The sequence below is a fragment of the Diabrotica virgifera genome, chromosome 8, assembly GCF_917563875.1.
Source record: "Diabrotica virgifera virgifera chromosome 8, PGI_DIABVI_V3a".
NCBI classification, from domain to species: Eukaryota; Metazoa; Arthropoda; class Insecta; order Coleoptera; family Chrysomelidae; genus Diabrotica; species Diabrotica virgifera.
In genome coordinates, this window is record NC_065450.1 from 137,162,574 (window position 1) to 137,189,926 (window position 27,353).

The window sequence follows — 27,353 nt, forward strand, 5'->3', positions numbered from 1 at the left end:
TTTTTCTTTTATTTTACTTCTACTTGATTTTATCTTTAATTTCACATCAGACAAAATTATACTTGTCTCGCGTACTTGGTCCTAGGATAATTGTACAAATATGCATTCTCATAATATGCATATTCCTGCATTTTCATTAAATTTAACTAAGAAATCGTAGGCTTTTAACCCTATAATAGGTTCTTGAACAGCTATCTGTTCTACCAGGAGTTCAATCATTACTTTTGTCTAAGTATTTGTGTTCCCAATGATTATATTTGTCTCAGCATGATTCACATGAATTCACATGAACTCAGCATGATTCAGCTAATAATGGCTTCTTCTCACATTTCGCATTCTCTTTATTGTGATTTATTGAGCCCGTCTATAATACGTTAGAGTTCATAACAGTATATTGGTCGGTGCTTAAAGAGATATAGTCGTAGACACAGAAGACCATCTGAAACTAAGTACATGGAACAGTTATTATTTGATGCTCAAACAGAAGAAGAGAATAAATAAGTAACATAGAATACACTAGAATCCAAATTAAAGCTGGTAAAATGGTTGGTCCGGATGAAATACTGGTAAATAATGAAGTTATAAGTGGAAAGAAGCGAGTGGTGTGTTGTGTGACAGAAAAATTCCAATGAAGCTGAAGGGAAAATTCTATAAAACAGCCATAAGACCGGCTATGATGTACGGGACTGAATGTTGGGCAGTGAAAAAGAAAGAGGAACAACGAATGCATGTGGCGGAAATGAGAATGCTTAGATGGATGAGTGGAGTGACAAAGAAGGATAAAATTAGAAATGAGTATATTAGGGGAAGTCTAGGTGTGGCACCAATTGATGCCAAAATGAGAGAGCATAGGTTAAGATGGTTCGGTCATGTTCAACGTCGAGACGTTAATCACCCAATACGAAGAATAGCTGAAGTGCAGATTCCTGGAAGGAGTAGGAGAGGAAGACCAAAGAAGACCTGGGGGGAGGAGATAAGGCAGGACATGTTGGTAAAGGGATTAACATTGATATGACCCAAGACAGAATTGTGTGGAGAAATGCAATTAGGGAAGCCGACCCCGCATAGGGATAAGGCAAAGAGAATGATGATGAATGAAGTTATTATCGACCGAGGCATTTAGAACTAGAAACAACGGAATAAACAAATTTTTAAATACAGATCCTATCGACTTACAACGTTTTGCACTGTGTTTGGGATGAAGTAAGGAAATAATAATTCTACAAGAGAAAAATCGGTGGAAATGCATTCATTTTCCGTGCACAAAGTGCATCCAAAAGTGCATAATTATGTCAATATCAGAATACTAAGGGCTAGATTTTGTTATTCGTGAGTTTTTGGGGTCACTGAATACAAATACGCCACAACAACCCACAACAACCGACCCTTGGAGCACTTGGTGCCCAGTGTCACTGCTAAGATACGTCATCTTCTAGAGTTTCGACTTTTTTCGGCACACCATTTAATAAAATACATTAAATACATAAAAATATATTATTAGGGGACTTTAGGGACCTCTAAACACAAATGCGCCATCAAAACCGACCTCGGACCAACTGGCGACCAGGGTTATTGCTAAGGCACGTCATCTTCTGGATTTTCCAGGATTTTCGGCACTAAATGCATGCAAATAGATTACTAGGAGGATATTAGGGTCGCTAAATACGAATACGCCATCAGAACAGACCCCACACCACCTGGTGCCCTGGGTCGCTAATAAGGCATGTCACCTTCTGGAGTTTTGAGGGTTTTTGGGCACTAGGTGCACCGAAGGTAGATTATGATAGCGTATTCTAGTTCAAGGACCCCAAAAACTCCTGAGTAATAGTTTGTATCAATTTAGTGCCGAAAACCCTCGAAACACCAAACGACGTGCCTTACAAGTGACCCTGGCTGCCAGCTGCTCCAGGGGTCGTTTCTGATGGCGAATTCATGCTCATAGTTTTCAAAAACAAAATGCAAAATGCAAAAATTTTCTCGCACAAAAGAAAGAATCAATAAAGCAGCAACTAGACCTATATTAACATACACGGCGAAGACAAGACCTGATACATCTAAAACGAGACGAGTACTAGAAACAACAGAGATGAAAATACTCCGACGAATATCAGGGAAAAGTCTGTTGGATAGGGAGAGAAGCGAAAACATAAGAAGATCACGCAATATAGAAGACATAAATGGATGGGTGACAAAACGGAAACAGGAGTGGAACGAACACATTAGTAGAATGGCAGAGGATAGGATAGTACGAATAGCACGAGATAAGTCACCAAATGGACGAAAAAGTATTGGCAGGCCAAGAGAAAGATGGTGCGACAACTTAAACAATTTAAGAGGCTAATATTGAAGAATAAACAGGATTTAAAGCCTACATACAAGAAGGAAGAAAAAGAAGAAGCAGAAATTTTCAAAAACACCCGAGTAATAGAATATGGCCCTCAATATACTCCTATGCACTTTCAGATTCATTTCATGCACTGTAAATGCATTCAAGGATTCCCAACTATTTTTCAATTGTATACCTTTTTCCTGACTTCATCCCAAACACAACGCAAAAAGTTACAAATCAATAAGTGCTGTAATTAAATGATTTTTTTTTCTAAATACCCTGGTCTATTTAGGTTATTCCCGTAAGCCTTCCGTCGCCGTCGTATTATCTCTTGTCAATGTCACAGGATCCATGTTACAGTTTTACTCTGTCTATTCAGTTTATTCTTCAAAATTCCTTATAAATAAGCGACAATTTTTAATAAAAGAGATGATAACGAAATGTTTTTTCTCCAAGAAGGATCTTTCGTTAGATCAAGTAACTTCAAGAATCTTTTTTATATTAAAGAAACCTTTTAATATTGATGTTATGATTTGATTTATAGTTTAGATATCTAGGCAAGGCAACGAAGCATTAAACCTATGGAATTTTGTGCAGTAAGATGAATCGTCATGCAAGTTTTTTGCATTAGATTCGAAAGAGTGTCAGGCAATTTTGTGAACCAAATTGATATCCGGCAAAAAAATTTGTGCATGAGAAAATGCATTTTCAAAGTGCATCTCGAAGAGATGGAATATGAATAATTTAGGACTCAGGAAATATTGACGGAAATGAGTTCAATTTTTATATTTGGGGGTTTTGGAGGGCACTAAACACGAATTTCATGACGTCGATGGTCTCCGAGGTACCTGGTGTTCAAGGTGGAACTCGTCGCCTGGGACGATCGAATAATGCGCGGGACGATCGAATAATTCGCGAAATGAAGATTGGATCGAAAAATTGAAAAATACGTGTTCAATATTCTTTAAGAATCTATCGAATAACATTGTACATGACCCCACTCCACCCCCTGGAGGGGGGTATAACTTTAAAATCTTAAATGGAAACCTTCATTTGTTATTGCAGATTTAGATTGCTTACGTAAAAATACGCAACTTTTATTCGAGACAGTGTTTCGAATTGTGGATAGATGGTGCTATAATCGGAAGAATAAACATTTTATGGTGATACCATAGGTAAATTATAGAAACGGTATAATATCTCAAGAAATACACTTCCAAATAAAAAATCAAAAAATACGTGTTTAATATTTTTCAAGATCTTATCGAATTACATGAAACACGACCCTTCAAGGGTATCTTTAAAATTAATTAAATAGAAATCCCCATGTTTTATTTCTTTGGATTGCTTATGAAAATATAAGTAACATTTATTCGATACATTTTTTAGAATTGTTGATAGATGGCGCTAATAAATAGTATTTTTCCGATTATAGCACCATCTATCAACAATTCGAAAAATTGTCTCGAATAGAAGCTTATTTTTACGTAAGGAATCCAAATCTACAATAAAAAATGGAGGCTCATATTGAAGATTTTAAAGTTACCCCTGACCCCAATGCTAGGGGTGGAGTGAAGAGTCGTGTTTGATGTTATTCGATAGGTTCTTGAAAAATATTAAACACGCAATTTTTGGTATTTTATTTGGAAGTTAGTCCGTTCTTTAACGGTAAAATATTACAAAAGCTCTAAGTTTCACAGAACCGCTTGGATTGACATGAAATTTGGCATACACATAGCTAACAAGTTAAAGAAAAAAAGTGATATTGTGCTGATATCTGCTTTTGCCCTGGGGGTGATTTTCACCCCCTTTTGGGGGTGAAAAAATATTCTTCCAAAGTAAGTCCGGACATGGATAAACTAACTAATTTTAAGTAACTTTTATTCTATTGAGTTTTTTCACTAAGTCAATACTTTTCGAGTTATTTTCCAGTGAATATGTTAATTTTTTCAACAAAATAACCACGCTTTTTGACGGTTTTTCGCAAATAACTCAAATAGTAAGTATTTTGTCGAAAAAACACTCTTATAAGAAATATAGCCTGTAAAAATTTAAAAAAATGGTGTATATGTTACAGTTCAAGTTGATTATCCAGTTGGAGTTGACTCCAACTAGTTGGAGTCAACTCTAACGGCTGGTTTCAGTAAAAGTTGATTATAAATATAAAATGAAGATTTATATTTAACATTTACTAGTAAAAGTAGACTCCAACTAGGAAAAGTATACTCTTCCCAATGCCACTTAGTAAAAGTTGATTCTGATTCACACAAACAGCCGATTCTAGAAATTAAATGTTACTGAATATGTTCAAATTAGTCTAGGCTGTATCGTCGCCCCCGTTAGGTAAATTACTCCGATTCGAATTTTTTGCACAAACTTACTCAAAAAGAGGTCCTTATAACAAATCTACTGGGTGCCAGAAGGTACCTTGATCGATAAATTGTTTAAACAATTTTTTTAGACAAATTCACAAAAATAATTTTTTCACTTCGAACAATAATTCTTTTAGATCATTTGGGTTATTCTAAGCAAAAATAGTTATTTTCCTAACAAGTGCAGAAAGTCATACTTTTCCGCACGCGACTGCAGTTTGCCGAACGACGCGAAGCGGGAGTTCGACAAGCAGTCGAGTGCGGAAAAGAGACTTTCTGCAAGCGTTAGGAACAATATTTTTTCTACGAGTCTTTAAATAATGACCAAATCTTAATCAATTAATTTAACTAATATGAAAATACATACACAAATTAATTCTTTGACAAGATTGTCAAAACCAAACTTTCAGCATAATTGGTTAGCATAACGACGATCTTGGTTTCCATGACGAACATTCAAAACCACTACACTGTTATTGTCTACTAATTTCACTTTCGAATATTTAGTCAAAATTATTTTATTTCATCGAATTCTCGCGTTAATTTTATTAAAACATGAACACAATAAGATATATTTGAAATAAATTAGTAAATAATATCTAAATATTAGTTTATTGTATGTATTATAATTACTTTAAGGCCATATTAACATATCTAAATTAACACGCGTGCGGAAAAGTAAAACGCGTGCGGAAAAGTAAAACGCGTGCGGAAAAGTAACACGCGTGCGGAAAAGTAAGCATTCGCGAAAGTAGACATGTTTGCACGCTCGTAGAAAAAAGGTATTTTGTGATTTTTCTCTAAAATTGATTGTTGTCGAGTTACACGCGATTTAAAATTTGAAAAATGCGAAAACAGCCATTTTCAAGGCTTAATAACTCGGTTAAAATCCATTATTATGAAAGTCAGAAAGTGACCAAATCAAAGTTTATAGCCCCCTCTACAAGATGCAGCAGAAATTTTTGTCACTATTTGTTTACTAAGCTTTATCTTTAATTATTAACAATGAGCGCTAAGTGCGTATTAGGCGGCCGTCAATGATGAGTGCTAAAGAGATGCACCATTCCAGTCGTCCAATGGTGAATCTCACTCGCACTCACATTGACGGCCGTCTCAATACACGGTTAGCGCTCATTGTTGATAATTAAAAATAATATCTTATTAATGAAATAATGACAAAAATTTCTTCAGGATCTTATAGAGGAAGCTTTAATCTTTGATTTTTTTTTAGTTTCTGACTTTCATAATATATAATATCGTATGGCATTTTTGCCTTTCGGACAGTTCCGGCGCCAATTACATCTTTAACCCTGTTTCAAGTAACTAGTGTCGATGTACACTAGCCCAGGGGGACCGACGGCTTAACGTGCTCTCCGAGGTAGGTACGGTGAGACGGTTCGTGTCATTATTGGAAATGAAAATGGTTTGTCTTTAGCAGGGCTCGAACCCACGTGCACTGGCGTATGAGGCCAGCGATTATGCCGTTACTCCACGGCCGCTCGCTCGACTTTCACAATAACTATCTTTAACCGAGTTATTAAACCTTGGAAATGGTTATTTTGGCGTTTTTCAAATTTTAAGTCGCTAATAACTCGACAACAGTCAATTTTAGAGAAAAAAAAAGGCCCAAAGGATCTAAAAAAAAATTTGTACGAAGTGAAAAAATTTATTTTTGCGAATTTGTTTAAAATCATTGTTTATCGCCAAACGTCACTAAAATCATTTATTATTGTACTCATTGGCCCTCATTTTCGGCAGTAAATTAACACTTTGTTGTATTGAAAGAAGAATGTTACTTTACCTGCCGCGATAATTAATCAAATTAACCGAGATTGAATGTAAGTGGTCAATGGCAGCAATCGATTATTTATTTGAGTGAAATTAAAATTTATTTACTTTAATTATTAAAATTATTGTACAAAATTTATCTTATTATTGGTAAAATTTATGTCAAAGAGTAAAATTCTGTGTTTCGCAATTATATTCATACAAAATAAATCAAAACTTTACAGATTTAGTAATTAGGTAGGTATACAATGTTGATAACTATCGATTAAACATCAAAACCGGCCATCTGTCATTGCTCTCATTACTGTCATTCGAATTTTTTATTTCGTCTAAAATTAAAAAAATTCCTCAAAGTTGTAAGTAAGTGTTAATGTTTTTTATGATTGACGATACAATTTTGTACGCACCACCTCAATACTCTTTATCGAACGCGTCTGTTCCTCTGCTCGTAATATCAGACTCGTTCGATAAACACTTTACTGACTGACTTTACTGAAATTGGTTAAACATTTTTTCGACCGCGGTACCGCGTGACACCCTGTGTATTTGTTGTAAGGATTGTTATACGGATGTATTTCTTTGGGTAAGTTTGTGCAAAAAATCGAATCAGAATAATTTACCTAACGGGGGCGACGTTACAGACTATACTAATAAGTAGTTGAAACGGTCAAAACAAAGAAACGCACACGCATCAAAAATGCACTTAAGATTCTCGTATAATCAACATTTACTAAATCGATCCAGGAAGAGTCAACTCCAACTAGTAAAAGTTGATTTAAATTTTTAAAATCAACTTTTACTGCTCGTTTCAGTTGGAGTTGACTCCAACTAGTTGGAGTCAACTCTAACTGAGAATCAACTTGAACTGTAACATATATATCACGTCTCTATACCTAGTATAAGCAGAGTTATAGCTAACGAAAAATAGGTTCATGTTCGCCAAATTTCAATTGGAATACTTTAACGTGAAATAACAAAAAATGAAGCACATTTCGGGGAAAACTCATTACAACTTATTGAAAGTGTTTAAAAAAAGCTTCATTTTTGTTTAATAAAAAAAAATTCTAGCATCAAAAGTAAACAAGTTACGCTCAAAATAAAGTTAGTCCCTTTTTGTTTGGTAAAAAAATCTGGAAAGTCACCCCCTAATTAGTATCTTAACTACACTTAATCGTTACGACTTCACAAGTTTCTTGACTCGTGTATATTATTGTTTATATGATCTGTAAGTTTCATCGGTTCAAAGTCCTTATTTTTGAAAGGGCTGTAGTTAAAAGGGGTTGAACGAGTCACTGATCACGAATGTATGCAAATTTAGAAACACCAAATCTTAATAAATTTTTGTCAAACAGAAAAACAAAAAATACATGATATTCAGAAAAGCAATGCTGACTTTTTTTTTGTTTTTCGAGATTTTTTGTATCTCTAACAATTTTTAAGTTAATTTGAAAAAATCATATTCTTCAAAATTAAAATTTTTTCTTTAAAACCAAATTTTTTAAAAAATAAGCACTTTGAATCGACAAAACTTACAGATCATATAAACACAAAATAAGTAAAATAATTTGTGGAGCAGTAACGATTAATTTCACTTAAGTTGCTAATTAGGGGGTGGTCTTCCCGATTTTTTTTGCCAAAACAAAAAGGACCAACTTTATTTTGAGCGTAACTTGCTTAAATTTAATGCTAGAAACTTTTTATAAAAACAAAAATAAATCTTTTTTTAAACACTTTAAAAAAGTTAAAATGGGTTTTTCCCAAAAACTGCTTAATTTTTTGGATATTTCACGTCGAAATATTCTATTTGAAATTTGGCGAATATGAATTTATTTTTCATTGGCTATAACTCTGGTTCTACGAGGTCCAGAGACCTAACGCGTACACCATATTTTTTACTTTTTCACAGGCTATATTTTTGCTAAGAACGTTTTCTTTCGACAAAATACTTAACTTTTGAGTAGTTTGCGAAAAACCGTCTAATAATGTGGTTATTTTGTTGAAAAATGATCATATTCACTCTCAAATAACTCGAAAAGTGTTGACTTGGTGAAAAAGCTCTATAGAACAAAAGTTACTTAAAATTAGTCAGTTTATCCATTTCCGGACTTATTTTGGACATATATTTTTGTACCCCCAAAAGGGGGTGAAAGCCACCCCCAGGGTAAAAGCACACATCGGCACAATATCACTTTGTTACTAAGTGTATTTATCGAGATATTAGACTGTTTCTACAATTTACCTATGGCATTACGGTAAATCGTTTTTTTTTCGATTATAGCGCCATCTATCCACGATTCGAAAAAATGTCTCGAATAAAAGTTGATTATTTTTACGTAAGAAATCCAAATCTGCAATAACAAATGGGGGTTTACATTTAAGATTTTAAAGTTACCCGCACCCTACCTCCAGGGGGTGGACTGGGGGTCTTGATTAAAGTCATTCGATAGATTTTTGAAAAATATTAAACACGTATTTTTCAGTTTTTCAATCCAATCTTCATTTCACGAATTTTTCGATAGTCCCGCGAATTATTCCATCGTCCCAGGCGACGAATTCCACCCTAAGCACCAGATACCTCGGAGACCATCGCCGTCATGAAATTAATGTTTAGTGACCTCCAAAATCCCGAAGAATAAAAATTGAACACATTTCCTTCAATATTTCATGAGTTCTAAATTTTTCATTATCCATCTCTTCGAGATGCACTTCGACAATGCATTTTCTTATGCACAAAAATTTTTACCAGAGATCAATATATGTAGTTCATAAAATTGCCTGACACTCTCTCAAATCGAATGCAAAAAGTTGCATTACGATTCATCTTACTGCACAAAATTCCTAGGTTTTGGGCTTTTTAGTGCTTCGTTGATTCGCCTAATCTGCGGCTGTGTGTTGTACTTATTTCCATATAATACCTGAGTCTCATATCATGTTTGTATTTTTAAAACGTGAGAATCGAACCGTCAAAATAAACTTATTTAAAAGTTTAATCGTAGCTTATTCCCAGTTAAAATAGTAAATAGCGTTAAGATGTCACAACACAAGACAATAGCTTTAGAACAATATTATAATAATAAAACTACTAACCTTCCTCTCAGCCAGTTATTCGCATATTTCATAAAGTTATGAAGAGAGTACTCCCTATTGCTTTGTGCTGTCAAATCATTACAAAATATGGCTGGTAATTTCCGTTGTTTTTCAACTCGCTTGGAGACTGGCAAGTCCTTCAGCAATCGAGCTTTATTGAATTTCTTGTATGCTACCTTGTTCTTAATAGTCCAGAGTGTACAATAAAGTTGATGTTTTATGGGCGGTTCGATGTTGATGTGCGGTGTAAATTTATTGTAGTAATACTCTACATTGTTGAGAGTGATTTACGTGAATTGATGGTCTGGTTATAGTTCGTTTTTTTGGTTTTCTGAAAAAGTTTTTGGTCATTAATTAAAGATTAGTTAACTAAGTAAAAACTACTATAAAGGTTTGCTAAAATATTTCTATTCTTGCTTTTACTATTTTTTGTGCTTTATATTTTAACACTACTTAGTAAAATCGTTATTTACTCCGGAAAACGAAGCAGAAAAAGTATTTGAAAAATCGAGAAATTACAGGCCCCTATTTTTTAACTGCAAAATCTGAGGGAACTCAATATAGGTGAGCGGCACACCCCTAAATTGACGCTTAGAGATCGAAAAAGCGACCATGATAGGTGAATGGAAAACTTTCGTCATTCGTTATGATTTCAAGGTCGCTGAATCTGAATAATGCAGTTTATTTTTATCTAGAATTGGTGGAACATGTTCAAAAATCAAATTTTATGCAAAAATGTGAAAAATCAATTTTGATGACTTTTCATATTTACGTGGCTGTCTCTTTGGTCGCGGTAAACGTTTCCTTTTTAAAATTTTACTGTGTCATCTTTGAAGAATTTAGATAAAAATGAGATTTGTACGAGATGTTTAAACAAATTAAAATAGAAGTTGTTAATTTTTTAAGAGTTTGTCGTCATATTTCTTTAGTTTCATGTTTACTTAAAAAAGTTGGATGACAAACTTTTTAGTTTATAATTTTAATCAACACAGCATTAAAACGTAAGTCAAGTTATGTGACTTTATACACGAGTGGCACTCCCCCAAAAACGCTTTTTTCTCGAGATCACGGTGTGGTGAATGTCTAATTTTAGTCATACTTTATGGTTTTGATGTTGCTGAAAACGAAAATGAGGTTTATTTTGAATTTCATATGGAGGAACAATATCAAAATCACAATATTACCCAAAAAATAAAAAAAATGAAATCACCTTTTTCTTAAAATTAAAAGATGCACCATTTTTTTCTATAAAATATTTTGTTTTTTGTACTCTATATTTTAATATAAACTTGACTAAAAAGCTAAATTTCAAATTTTGTCACTCAACTTTTGCGATTAAACTTTGCATTTCAGGGATCTGCATCTTTTATTTTAAACAGTTCATAACTTGTATTATAATAAGAGAGCAAGATTGAAGCAGGTCTGATTGGCTTCAGAAAAGTAAAAAATAAACTTACGTGCATAGAAATCGGCCCACTTAAAAATTTGGTCATTTTTGATGTCTCATATTTCCTAAACCTGTTGGCCGATTTAAATGATTTTTTGAACATGTTATAGCCTGATTCTTTAAAAATACCAAATATTGTTGCTAAACGGGTAAATTTTCATTGTATACCGGGTGTACAAATCAAACTGTGTTTTTTTCTCAAAGTTCGCATCACCCTTTGGAATATTCTAGCATTTATAAAAACTGAAATTAAAACCCAACTATAGTCTCTTCTTAACATTATGTTTTCTGGTTCTTTCGTTCATGTTGGGTAATAAAAAAGTTAGGTACTTTAACAACTAGACATGTTCTTCATCAATACACGGTGTTTTTAAAAAAGTGCGACAAACTTTAAGGGAAAATTCTGCATGAAAAAATAATGACAGTTGGCTTATAAACGTATATCCGCAAATGATTCGTTTCCGAGATACGGGATGTTGAATTTTGTCTTACAAACTGACGATTTATTTATTGCTTTAAAACCAGTTGAGATTTGCAAACGAAATTTAATAGGTTTTAAGAGCTAGTTATTACGGATTTTTGATATAAAATTAATAATTTTATATTCACCATTAGCGTGCATACGGGTAATATGATCGGTCATATTACACGTATGCGCGCTAATAGTGAATATTAAATTCTTAATTGTATGTCAAAAATGTGCAATAACTACGTCTTAAAACCCACCAAATTTCATTGGCATATCTCAACCGGTTTTAGAGCAATAAAATAAATCGTCAGTTTGTAAGAAAAAATTCAACATTCCGTATCTCGGAAACGAAACATTCGCAGACATACGTTTATAAAGCCAATTGTCATTATTTTTTCATGCAGAATTATCCCTTAAAGTTTGTCGCACTTATTTAGAAACACCGTGTATTGATGAAGAACATGTGTAGTTTTTAACGTACCTAACTTTTTTATTATCCAATATAAATGAATGAATCAAGAATCAGAATGTTAAAAAAACCTGAGGCTATAGTTGAGTTTTAATTTCAGTATTTCATAAATGCTAGAATATTCCACAGGGTGATGCGAACTATGAGAAAAAAACACAGTTTGATTGGTACACCCGGTATACAATGAAAATATATCTGTTTAGCAGCAATGTTATCCCATTGATATTGTTATAGGATCAAGCTGTAAAAAGTTCAAAAAATCATTTAAATCGGCCAACAGGTTTAGGAAATATGAGACATCAAAAATGACCAAATTTTTAAGTGGGCCGATTTTTATGCACGTAGGTTTATATATTATAAAAATTTCAGAGAAAAATATTAAAATGAAATAGAGTTGTATCGAGTTAAACGCAAAAAAAGTTATTTCATTTTTTTTATTTTCAGGGTAAAATTGCGATTGTGACAATGTTCCCCCACGTAAAATTCAAAATAAACATAATTTTCGCTTTCAGCACCATAAAAAAACATAAAGTATGATCAATATTAGCCATTCACCACACTGTGGTCAGCATCTTGAGGAATAAGTGTTTTTTGGGGTGTGCCGTCTATAAAGTCACATAACATTTTTTTTATGGTATATTTTGACTAAAAATTTTTCAGAAAACTTCTTTATGAATTATGTTTTATTGCTTTGTTGGTAAAAGTTATAAACTGAAAAGTTTGTCAGTAAACTTTTTTAAGTAAACATGAAACTAACGAAATCTGACGACAAAATGTTTAAAATTACCAACTCTTATTTTCATTTGTCTAAACATTTTGAACAAATCTCATTGCTATCTAAATACTTCAAATATGACACAGTAAAATTTTCAAAAGGAAATATTTACAGCGACCAAAGATGCAGCGAGGTAAAGTTGAAAAGTCATCAAAATTTATTTTTCGCATTTTTGCATAAAATTTGATTTTTAAACATGTTTTACCAACTCTAGATAAAAATAAACTTCATATTCGGATTTAGCGACCTCGAAAATATAAAGAATGATCATAATTGGTCATTCACCTTAAAGTTGATTTTCGTGGTCGGTATAATGTAATTTTAGAGGTTGCTGCCGCTCGCCTAATAGGGCTTTTCATTCACAGTCATTTGTTTCGAGCTTCTGTCACTTGTCGTATAATCCGTATATATTAATATTATACACAGATTATACAACATATGACAAATCTCGAAACAAATGACAATCGATGAAAAGCCCTATAGAAAATGCGTACCATCTCGTGAGTATCGAAATATATTCACTGCGTCATGGTTTTTTATAATTTTTTGACTATTAAAGCAAAAAAGTGGCTTTTTTCAAAAAAATGGTCTCAAATGATCTCAATTGTTCGAAAATTATCAGATCCAAGACAGGTGAATGACTTTCTACAACAGACCACCAAGAAAAGAGCTGGAAAAAACATTTTCAGGATATGCTATGTACGTCCAGGAATAGCGCTGATGAAATTGTCGAAAACCCGCAGGATATAAATTTGCATATATCTTGCGAGTCCCCTTCTAAAACGGGGATAATAATAGCTATCAAATCTCTGAGAAACAACCAGTACCCGGGAATCGATAATATTGCTACCGAACTACTAACAACTGATCCGCAACTAGCTGCTGAACTTTTACTCCCTAAAAATTCGAGAGTTGTGGAAAAAATACCGCATTCGAACGGGCTGGAAAAAAGGTAACATTATCAAAAAGAGCAACGTCACACTGCGCAAAAATTGAAATTGAAAAAGTTGAATCTCGAACTAATAATTGAGGGTAATAATGGAACACACCCCTATGAATGGTTTTTGTCGATTTCAAGTGTGTCCCAAAAATTCCCCAAATTAGGCAACATCACAAAAGCAGAACTAGTTTTCGATCTGATAGCAGATCATCATCAGTGCTGGTAAGATATTTAAATAGTCATGTGTAAACATTGTATAAAATTTTATACATCCATGTTTATTACAATATTGAAAGTCAATGTTTAAAACGATATTTAACGTTAACCTAACGTCAATGTTAAAAAATATGTAAAATTTTTCTTCTTCTTCTTCTTCCTCTTTATAAGCAATTTAGTCCAGTCGGGTTAGACGAATAACAGGCCTGACCTTGCATTAGGAGCTGCCCCAAATTTTATTTTTCTAATCTTTAGGGAGGGTCAATAGTAGTGTAAATTTAAAATCTCGACTGAATTCCGCCGTTGCGGTAGCCACCATTTTGATTTTAAACGAGAACTGTTTTTGCTCAATATCTAAGCCATTTTCAACTTTTCGACAGAAAGTATAACAACCAAAATTGTTGAAAATGTGATTTTCTATCATTTCTATGGTTACAATTTTTTCGTGTCGTCGATATTTTCCGAGCTATGGCGGAAAACAGTGACAGTTAGAGCAAAATTATTGAATTATCTCGTTTATTGTTAGTTTTACGACAAACATGTTTCTATACAAAAATAGAGAGAATTAAATTTTACACAATTTTAATTTTCTTCATTTTTTTGCTAAAGTTAATATTTAAGCTAGTATGTATGCGATAATGCCGCGAGCGTAAGACCTGATTGATTTTGTAGCCATTGTTTTTGTTAAATATCTACGCCATTTTCAACTAAAATTGTTCCAAATATGATTTCCTACAATTTCTTTTTAACAGTTTTTTTCATGCGGTTGATATTTTCCGAGTTAAGTGGGAAAATAGTAAAAAGTGGTGGGGGGAGCATACCTACTGTATTGGATCTTGTTTCCGAGCTGTCCCAAATTTTATAATTCTCTCCTTTAGGGGAGATCAATAATAGTGTAAATCTAAAATCTCGACTGATTTCCGCGGTTGCATTAGCCGCCATATTGATTTTAAAGGAGAACCGTTGTTGCTTAATATCTCCGCCATTTTCAACTTTTCGACAAAAACGGTTGGAACTAAAATTGTTGGAAACGCAATTTCCTACAATTTATTTTCCACAATTTTTTTATGCCATCAATATTCCCCAAGTTAAGGGGGAAAATAGTGGAAGCGGAGGGGAAACATAATTATTGAATTGTCTCATTTATTATTAACTTTACGACATAATTGTACATAAAAAAAATAAAGAGAATTATATTTTATACAATTTTTGAAACTTCCAATGAAACACCAACCAAACTAAGTACATAAAAGACATAAATAATAACTTATATGCATTAAGTTCACTTAATTTTATTAACTAGCGTGTTTTATTGGTTGAATTTGTCTGTCGATAATTAAGTTTCATGTCAGCTAACATATTTTAATATTTCAACAATTTTTTTTTAATTCTGGGTCCTGTTGGGGGAATTTTCCCATTCCCCCCTCTTAGACCCGCCACTGGTTCTCCCTAAAAATTGTAGTAAATCGTAATTGCAACAATTTCAGTCCTTACACTTTTTGTCGAAAAGTTAAAGATGGCGGAGATATTGAACAAAAACAATTGCTATAAAATCAATCGGATCTTACGATCGCGCCTTTATCGCATACGTACTACCTTAGATATTGATTTTATCAAAATAATGAAAGGTATCAAAAGTGTACAATATTTAATTCTCTTCATTTTTATGTAGATAAAAATTTGTTGTAAAACTAATAATAAACGAGATAATTCAATAAATCAATAATTATGCTCTAAATGTCACTATTTTTCCCCATAACTCGGAAAATATGGACCGCACGAAAAAAATTGTAATAAATGAAATTATAGAAAATCGCATTTTCAACAGTTCTAGTTTATATATGTTTTGTCGAAAAGTTGAAAATGGCGGAGATATTGAGCAAAAAGGGTTCTTGTTTAAAATCAAGATGGCGGCTAACGCAACGGTCAAATTCAGTCGAGATTTTAAATTTATACTACTATTGACACCCTCTCAAGATTAGAAAAATAAAATTTGGGGCAGCTCGTAATGCAAGGTCAAATGCTATCCCGACTGGGCTAATTCTGCTTGTTCATTGGCGGATTGATACCTCTATGGAAGGTTGTCACTCCATCTTTTGCGCGGTCGGCCGATACTTCTTCTACCGATTCTAGATTTATCTCGTGCTATTTTGACCACACGTGTCTCCCCCATTCTGGTTATGTGATTGTTCCATTCTTTTTTTCTATTTAGTGTCCATTCCTTTATACACTGTACGTTACATTGTCTTCTAATATCTTCGCTCCTCTTTCGATCTCTCAGTGTATATCCTGTAATTCTTCTCAGTACTCTCATCTCTGCAGTTTACAGTAGTCTTTGTTTTGTGGCTGTATCGGGTCTTGTTTCTGATGAATATGTCATTATTGGTCTTACACTGGCTTTATAAATTCGTGACTCCATCTCAGTGTTAACATGTCGGTTTCGCCATATAGTGTTATTAAGGCATCCTGCCAATCTATTTGCTTTTTTTACTTGATTTCTCACTTCTTTGTCTATGTAGGTCTCCGTAACTTGACAATGTAATTCCCAGGTATTTTACTTCCATTACTTGTTCAATACTGATACCATAAATTTCTATTTTGCATCTGATTGGTTATTTACTGATTACTATTGTTTTGGTTTTCTGAGATGAAATTATTGTCATATTGAATTCTTTTGGTCTTCTTTTTGGTTAAATCTTTGGACTAATCTTTGCAGACTATCTTCATCTTGGGCTATCAATATTGCGTCGTCTGCGTAGCAGAGTATTTTTACTTCTTTGTTTCCCATTCTATATCATCTTCCTTTGTTGACGTTTTTGATGATTTCATCCATGATTAAATTGAAAAAATGTGACGATTTCATCCATGATGTAAATTTTTAATATGTAAAATTAAGAATTTTACATAATATTCTCCATTGGCCCGTACACGGGGCATGACATATTACCGGTATGCACGCCAGTGGCAAATATCAAATTCTTAATTATATATCTAGAAATGCACAATAACTACCTCCAAAAACCCACCAAACTTCCTTTGGCATATTTCAACCGGTTTTAGAGCAAAAATAAATCGCCAGTTTGTAAGAAAAGTTTCAACACCCCGTATCTCGGAAACGAAGCATTTGCGGACATAGGTTTATAAAGAAAACTGTAATTTCTTTTTCATGTAGAATTCGACTTTATAGTTTGTCATACCCACTGTATTGATTAAAAACCTGGCTAGTTTTAAATACTTGACTTTTTTATTATCCAACATAAGCAATTTAATCAAAAATCAGAATGTTAAGAAAATCTGGGGCTAGAATTGGGTTTTAATTTCATTATTTTATAAATTCTAGGATATTCCACAGGGTATGGTGAACTTTGAGAAAAAAACATTGTTGGGTTGGTACACCCGGTATACAATTATTACAACGATATTGTTAAATAATAAAGCTATAGCATATTTATTAAAATATCATTTAAATCGGACGATAGGTTTAGGAAATTCGAAACATCAATAATTACCCATTTTTAAGGTGGTGTGTTAATTTCTTGGAGTAGTGTATAAGTTTCGTATAATATATTCCAGTTGTCTCGATTAAGCGACCATGTAATTGAATACGTTTGTCGTAGCGCTTACGAATATTTATTACATTTCTTAGTTGTTGGGGAGTAATTTCTGCACATACCTGTCGAATTCTTTCACGAAGTTCGACTACGTCTCTTTTGCGGGTTTGGTAAAATTTTGTTTGACAACTCCTCAGAGGAACAAGTCTTTCTCAAAGAAGAAAGAACCAAGAATTTGCTCATTGTGTATGCCACATATCTGCTATCACATACATAGCTACAACTTTCTAATGGTGAGACTCAATTTTGAGGGGAAAGTTTCTTTGTTAGTAAACAACACATTTTCTTTAGAAAATTGAAATTGTTTAAATAATTTAGTTCACCCGATCATGCCCTCTTCTTCCCCTTTTAAAATAATTTTGTATACTTCTCATATATGTATTTATGTCGTTTAAACCGTAAACCGATTTTGAACTTTGAGATTATATTTTCTTCAAGCTAGTTTTTATTGGGATTTTGGTATTTTTGGTATCTTTCACGTGTAATACCGATAGTTTTTATTATTAATATAATATGTTTCGAGTCTCTTAAAGATATAAAAATTTATTTGTAGAAAGAGGACCAAAATAAAAAGGTAATGTTTTGAAAATTACCTTCCTATTGTTTATAAATTCATCGCAAATGCAGGTCAACTTTGTAATGTGGACAATCAATCACAAGGTTTCAATACGAATATCAAATTTTTGAGTTTCCCAAAAGACAAAAAAGTGCGATGTGTGTGAAAACAATTATGTAAACGCAGACAATTTTAACGTTAACAACGCTCGTATCTGTTCAACAAATTGTAACAGCGACGATTATGAACGCAATCTGCAACACGAGTTGCTTGGATATTCTCCTAAAAATTTTCAATGCCTTAACAAAAATGCTATTTCATCCCAAAATTTAGCCAAAGCGGGAAAAGGCAAAGTGGATTCTGGTAGAGAGCAACTAACTATTTTTAATGGGAAATAAGCCACAATTTTACTAAAAAATGATTTTATTAACGTTTCGACGTCCAAATCGGATGCCGTTGTCAAAATACAAAAAATAATAATGAATTAAACAAAAATGTTGTTGCTTAGTAAAAAATTCTTCTAATAATTTATTTAATCTCACTCATTTATATTGGCAACTCAGACATATATTACACATTTTAAAGTAGAAGACTTTAAAATGATATTGCCAATTGTTCATTCGATTACATGAAATCAACCCCAACTCAAGAATATCCGTCACAAAAAAATCATAGCATGTGATCTGTCTTTAAAAATACAACCACATGCAACGGTGACAGTAAAATTCTCGCGTTAGAGATTCCATAGTAAATCACGAGGGAAAACCAGGAAAAAACCTCGTGATACCATCCCGACATCGTCAGTATTAGGTCTTACTTTAGTTTACTCTCAAAACTAATACCAGATTCTAATATTATACTTACGATAATAATAGTAATACTTACGATGTTATGATAGTATTACGAGGTTTTTTCCTGGTTTTCACTCGTGATTTACTATGGAATCTCTAATGCGAGAATTCTACTGTCACCGTTGCATGTGGTCATGTGGTTGTATTTTTAAAGACAGATCACCTGCTATGATTTTTTTTGTGACGGATATTCTTGAGTTGGGGTTGGTTTCATGTAATCGAATGAACAATTGGCCATATCATTTTAAAGTCTTCTACTTTAAAATGTATAATATATTATGTCTGAATTGCCGATATAAATGAGTCAGATTAAATAAAATATTAGAAGAATTTTTTACTAAGCAACAACATTTTTGTTTAATTCATTAATATTTTTTGTATTTTGAGAACGGCATCCGATTTGTACGTCGAAACGTTAATAAAATCATTTTTTTTTGTAAAATTGTGGCTTATTTCCCATTAACAATAGTTAATTACAAAAATGCCACAAGAAAATAGCTTCAGAACAACAGTAGGGAGCAACGCTGTGTATTATACAGTATAATATAAATACCTAATGAGACGTATCTTGCCTAATAATAAAAAATCATGTTTGTAATTGATTTCTATTACTAGATTATGTTCTCAATAATTATATTTAATCACACTAAACGAAACAGCACTTCTCAAAAATTTCACAACTGATATTAAAACCTCAAATCTCCAAATCATAATGTCAATGCATTCAAAATGTAAAGGATCTACTCACAACGTGACGTCATGCGCGCCCTGAACGAAATTAGGAACGCTGCGTGTCGTATCTTGGGTTATTGTATCATGCTCATCGCCATTAAACTTTGTTTTTTTTTCTAAAAGAAGCGTTCTTTCGCGGCCTTGCCAATACCGTTTTCCTGATTAAAATTAATTTAAAACTTGTCGAGATATTCTATTTGTTTATAAGCCAAAACATTGTTTATTACTTTAAAAATTCCTGAGGCCGCTCAAATAGTTCAATTGCAATAATTATGGATAGTATGTTAGATAGGTATAGTGCCTTTTATAGGAAATTTATAGTTATTCTGGTGTATCATATTTATTTTATTATGATTAGGTACTATTATGACCGTAAATTGTTAATTAACAATTGAATTATTGCTAAATTATTAGGTAAATTTCCACCGGCTTCTGGAAATAAAAACTCTACCAAAAAAGATTTATGTGTCCAAGTTATTTATTTATGGATAAGTAATTACCTACCTTCATAACAAACGCTACATAACAGACGAGGCTCTGGCGACCGAGTATGAGCGGGATAACCATACAACAGTTACAGGGAATCAAGGAAATGTGATCCCTACAACTCACCAACCCGCCTGGCCAGCGTGGTGTTTTAAGGCTATTTTCCCCAAACTAACAATTTCGAACTTACAAAAAAGCGGAAATGGACCCCAGGTGGGTAGGAGAAATCCGGAGTCCCACATCGGGAAACCGGTCAGCCTCATGGATTCTGGGGGAGGCAAAAGCTCGACAAGAACGAATCAGAGAAAACGAAAAAAGAAGGAATGCAACAGAATACACATAGCGACATATAATATCAGATCCATGGCTCAAGATAAAAAGCTGTACCAACTCGAAGAGGAATTAACTAAAATCAAACGGGACATTGTAGGATTGTCAGAGGTCAAAAGAAGAGGAGAAATGTGTATAGAACTAGAATCAGCAAATCGCCTCTATTACAAAGGAAAGGAGGACGAAACATATGGAGGAATAGGATTTCTGATCAAAGAGAAAATTAAACAAAACGTAATCGAGTGTAAGAGCATATCAGATAGAGTAGGATATATCATACTAGAAATTAACAGGAAGACAAGAATGAAACTAATACAAGTATATGAGCTTCAACAACAACACATGAGGAGGAAGAAATTGATAAATTTTATGATGACATCACCACAGCAGTGGAAGACAAAAATATAAAAACAACAATTGTTATGGGAGATTTTAACGCAAAAATCGGAAAGAAAATGGAAGATTCAGAAAACAAAATAGGAAACTACGGACTTGGATCAAGGAATATTAGGGGTGAAAGACTACTAGAATATTTGGAACAACAAAACCTTCATGCAATAAATACATACTTGAATAAGAAGCCAAACCGAAAAGGGACATGGGTATCCCCAAATGGGGTGACAAAAAATGAAATAGACTACTTCCTCTGCCAAAATAAACAAATCTTCGAAGACGTAACTGCACTTAATAAATTTTCAACTGGCAGCGACCACCGCACACTACGAGCCAAAATAGAAATAAGCAAACTAGAGACGCAGAAATCTAGAAGAAAACCAACGGCAGACTTTTAACTTATTTAAGGGAAAACTATAGACAACAAGTAGCAAAGGAAGAGCCAGAAATTAATAAGATTAATGAAGAAATGGAAGAAAAACTCTTGGAAGCGGGAATGAAAACTGCCAAAAAACTAAGAACAAAAGAAAATAGACTAAGTAGCGGGATAGTTAAATTAATGGAAAGTAGACGAAAACTAATAAGCGAAAACAAAAGAAACACAGTAGAATACCTAGAACTAAACAAACTTAGTAGGAGAAAAACCAGAGAGGATCTAAGAAGACACACTGAAAATGAAATCGAGAAAGTAATTGAGAGAAATAAGGGCTTACGACCAAATTTAGGGAAACCACTACTCATTTCAATAAAGGATGAAACAGGACAGGAAGAGAGGAGGAAAGCAGAAAGGTTTTATAAAGAACTATACACCTCAAAGAAAGACGCAAACTTCAACACACAGGAATATATCAAGAAAACAATCACGAATGTAAACTCAGAAACATTACCAAAAATAGAAAATTATGAAATAGAAGCAGCACTATCACAATTAAAGAACAACAAAGCACCAGGACCAGGTGAAATCCTTGCTGAAATGTTGAAAGAAGGGAAAGAAGAAATCTTACAAATATTAAGAAATCTATTTAATCAGTGTCTACATAAAGGAGAAATACTCGACGAATGGAACGAAAGTCTTACAATCCTGCTATTTAAGAAAGGCGACAGAAAGGACGTAAAAAATTACAGACCCAACTCACTGCTGTCGCAAACGTATAAACTATTCATGAAGATTATCAACAACAGGCTAACACACAAATTGGACTCGTATCAACCAGTAGAGCAGGCAGGATTCCGAAAGGGATATAGCACCACTGACGACCTCCTAACAATTAGGACACTAATAGAAAAAGCTAACGAATACCATATAAAACAGCACTTAGCGTTCGTTGACTACGAAAAGGCATTTGACAGCGTGGAAATGTGGGCAATAGAAAAAGCTATAAACAACTGTAGAATAGATTCCAGATACAGAATGCCAATACATAATATATATATATATATATATATATATATATATATATATATATATATATATATATATATATATATATATATATATATATATATATATTTTTTTTTTTTTTTTTTTTTAAGATAACAGCTGACCTGGTAGATAAAAATGGGGTTGAGGTTTATTGGGTATACAGCTGAATAAAACCAAGTGGTACTCTGTTTAACAAATCGTTATATTTCGCTGATTTTCATCAGCATCATCAGACGAAAGCTACAATATTTAAAAAATGGTACAATGTTATAATATGATCTTTTTTTAACAATTTTTATCTTACCTAATTGAGGTTAACGGTATTAAGATATTAAGATGACATCGAGATACTGCAATTTTGATATAAAATGGATGAAATTTTGTTAATAGTGATGTATTAGGATTAATTTAAATTATTTTTATATTGACAAGAAGGAAAATTTTTTGATTTGAAGTTGATTGAATGTCAATAAGGTGAAGTACTAGATATACTAAATATTGAATGTTATTGAGTGTTTTATGTGAGAAATAAGTTAGGTATAAATCGTTAATGTCACAAAAGCTTATTTGAATAAAATCTATTATATCGGTTTTATTTTAGTTTTTTAGGCCAAACGAATAGACACCTGAAAAGCCGTATCACTTCACACAAGAGTGACAGTAGATTATATCCTGATAGATGTTCCCTTGCAAAACACGTACATGATGAACAACATGTAATGAACTACAACGAAACAAAAATCCTTGCAATGGAAAATAATCTTAACAAGAGACTATTCCTCGAGATGGCATTTATCATTCAAACAGATAACTTAATAAATAAAAAATCAGACGTCGAACATCTAAGTGAAATTTATGCTTATTTATTACAATTAGAAAAACAACATCAATAAATACATATTTTAAATAAATAATTAACATACAAAAAATAATATTAAATTTTCCAACTAAAAGAAAACCGATATAATAGATTTTATTCAAATAAGCTTTTGTGACATTAACGATTTATACCTAACTTATTTCTCACATAAAACACTCAATAACATTCAATATTTAGTATATCTAGTACTTCACCTTATTGACATTCAATCAACTTCAAATCAAAAAATTTTCCTTCTTGTCAATATAAAAATAATTTAAATTAATCCTAATACATCACTATTAACAAAATTTCATCCATTTTATATCAAAATTGCAGTATCTCGATGTCATCTTAATATCTTAATACCGTTAACCTCAATTAGGTAAGATAAAAATTGTTAAAAAAAGATCATATTATAACATTGTACCATTTTTTAAATATTGTAGCTTTCGTCTGATGATGCTGATGAAAATCAGCGAAATATAACGATTTGTTAAACAGAGTACCACTTGGTTTTATTCAGCTGTATACCCAATAAACCTCAACCCCATTTTTATATATATATATATATATATATATATATATATATATATATATATATATATATATATATATATATAAGACAGCAACAATGACAGTACAATTGGAAGAAACCACAAAACCCATACCAATTAACAGAGGAGTACGACAGGGAGATGTTATTTCTCCTAAACTATTTACATTAGCACTGGAAGATGTTTTCAAAACAATGGAATGGACAAACATGAGAATAAACATAAATGGAAAGAAACTAAACCACCTAAGATATGCAGATGATGTAGTAGTCACAGCATCAAGTTTTGAAGAACTACAATCCATGCTAACCGAACTAGCAAATGAATCCGAACAAATAGGTCTAAAAATGAATTTTGCCAAAACAAAAACAATGACAAATACACAAGATAATAGAAACGTAATACTAAACGACACCACAATAGAAGCGGTTAATGATTATATATATTTGGGACAGATGATAAAAATAAATAAGGAAAACCAAACAGCGCAGCGGAGGTGAAAAGAAGGGTCAGATTAGCCTGGGCAGGATTTGGAAAATTAAAATGGATAAAAAAATACAACAATACTTAAAAACAAGAGTGTTTGACCAGTGCATACTCCCAATACCAAGGCAAACATGGATAAAATAATGAAGACACAAAGAGCCATGGAGAGAGCAATGTTACGAGTAAAATTGACAGACAAAAACCAAAACAACTGGGTAAGAAATAAAACAAAAGTCAAAGACGCAGGCCAACATATAGACGCAGGTCATAACGCTAGACAAACGGACAATAGGTGGAATAGCACGATACAACAATGGCGACCATCGACAGGAAAGAGAGCAAGAGGACGACCCCAGATGAGATGGGGAGACGACATTAAAAAGATAGGAGGAACGCACTGGAAACAGAAAGCACTAAACAAAAGCGAATGGAGGAAACTGGGGGAGGCCTATGTTCAGAAATGGACGAATTGAAGGGCAAAAGAAGAATTACCTACCTAAAATTTTATTTGAAAATTAAACATTTTGTTGGGAACAGCCGCATTTTCCGTGGAACTCATTCTCGTCAAAGCAAATCAGGAAAAACATGCCTCTATGGAGAATTTAATTAAGGTATATTTTATTTGGTTGTTTTTTGTGTAAAGTTAAAATCTTCGGAGTTATAGAGCAGTAACTGAAAAAACACGACTTTGGGGTGCCATTTTGTTTAAAAAAAATAGCACACTATCAGCGGAGTTTGCATACCTATGTTATTAATATACTGGATCATAAGATTCGATTCCTGTTGTAAAATTGCTGGTAAATAACTTTTCCTTGTATTTTGCTAATTTGCCCATAGTATTAACCATTCAATACTTATCACTTTATCATTGTAGATAAAATCTTTCAGATAATTGAAGTTTGGCGATATTTTTCTCTTCTAGGTTTTTGAGAACCAGATTTAGTCTAAGTAAACAATTAACTGTTTAAAATGTTTAATGTTACCTAATCTGCTAATAACGGTTTCAATTTTCACGATGATTAAAGAGCAAAATAACGTGGTACATAATTTCTGTCCTAATTAAATCAACACATCAGGCCTTTGCTATTGAAACAGTTACCAATTTGGCTCAAATAATTAAAATTCACGCAATATCTATATGAGAATCTTTCATAGATCCACTACGCTACTAATGACATTTACTAATAGTACATAAATCAGTTCGTAATCCGTCAGGATTAGGCGATCAACATAATTTTGCATAATGTGGGTCAAATCTATAGTCCGGGAGCAAAAAAGCTTTTAACTCTAGAGCCAAAGGTGAAATCGGTAATAGAACGATTTCCAAAAGGTGTGGTCACCGTCGACCAAAAACATTTTTTGGAATAAAAGACATGTTGTTGTCTTTTGACAATTTGACTTGTTCTTCTCTCCTTTTTTGTATCGATATAAATCTGTCTGTTGTTTCAATGTGCCTGTAGTAAGTTGTCGTTCTATCGTTTTCGTGGTCTCCCAACTGATCGTCTTCTTATTGGTGAACCGTCTCTTCCTATCTTTACTGCTCTATTTGTTGTCATTCGGCTTATGTGATAATTCCATTCTATTCTTTTGTTTCTTACCCAGATTTATGTTGTCCATAGTGTTGCCCAAAATCGGTCTTGGTCTTGCAGTCTTGGTCTTGTTCTTGCGTTTTAGCAAGACCAAGACCAAGACCAATACCACCTTATTTTAGCAGGACCAAGACCAAGACTGACCGTGCAAGACTTGAGCAAGAACAAGAGTAAGCCTGCAAGATTCTTGCGTCTTGCAGTTTGAGTGTCGTTTTATGGAATTATACAGGGTGTAACAAAAATACAGGTCATAAATTTAATAATATATTCTGGGACCAAAAATCGATTGAACCTAACTTACCTTAGTACAAATGCGCACATGAAAAAAGTTACAGCCCTTTGAAGTTACAAAATGAAAATCGATTTTTTCCAATATATCGAAAACTATTGGAGATTTTTTATTGAAAATGAATGTGTGGCATTCTTATGGCAGTAGTATCTTAAGAAAAAATTATAGTGAAATTTAGACACCCCATAAAAATTTTATGAGGGTTTTGTTCCTTTAAACCCCCCCAAACTTTTGTGTACGTTCCAATTTGATTATTATTGTAGTACCATTAGTTAAACACAATGCTTTAAAAACTTCTTTGCCTCTTAGTACTTTTTCGAAAAGTCAGTATTTGTCGAGATATTTTGCATATTATTTGTCAAATCCACCACATATTTGTATATGGCTAAGTACGATTATGGAGACCTGATAATAATAGGACAATTTATTTATGATTTACATTTTTAGGTATATTTTGAACCATATTAAAAAAGAAGTCACATCTCGATAAAATGTGCCTTATTGAAAAAATACAAAGAAGCAAAAAAGTTTTAGAAACACTGTGTTTAAATAATGGTATCGCAGTAATAGTTTAATTGGAACGTACACAACAATTTGAGAGGTTTAAAGGAACAAAACCGCCATAAAATCTCTATGTAAACATATTAGAAAAGAAGCCGCAACTCGATAAAAACTGCCTTGTCGAAAAAATACTAAGAACCAAAAACGTTTTAAAAATATTAGATTTAACTAATAGTATCACAATAATAATTTAATTGGAACGTACACAAAAGTTTGGGTGGGTTTAAGGGAACGAAACCCCTATAACATTTTTATGGGGTGCACAAATTTCACTATAATTTCACTAAAGATATTCCTGCCATAAAAATGCCACATGTCCATTTTCAGTAAAACATCTCTAATAGTTTTCGATATATTGGAAAAAATCGATTTTCATTTTGTAACCTCAAAGGGCTGTAACTTTTTTTATGTGCATATTTGTACTAAGGTAAGTTAGGTTCATTCGAACTATTTTTGGTCCCAGAATAGGTGATTTAATTTATGACCTGTATTTGTGTTACACCCTGTATATTAGTTCGGGTATATGCTTAGAGACTATGAGATACAAAAAAATATGTAACAAACATTTGGAAAATTGGATTTATCCGCATTATGAACAATACGATAAACATACATACCGAATTAAAAATATGAACACTTATTTATTGGATACGTACTCAGAGGTCATAATAAATTATTATGCAATGTAAAAATAAAATATTTCATTCTTTCCTAATATCAGACGACGCCTTAACTCCG

General features: G+C 32.8%; 1 protein-coding gene across 2 annotated transcripts in view; it reads left to right on the forward strand.

Moving 5' to 3' along the window:
* The window catches only part of LOC126890385 (prolactin-releasing peptide receptor-like), a 1,660,146-nt gene that overhangs the window by 1,416,864 nt on the left and 215,929 nt on the right, over positions 1–27,353 (forward strand). The gene's annotated exons all lie outside the window — the stretch shown is intronic.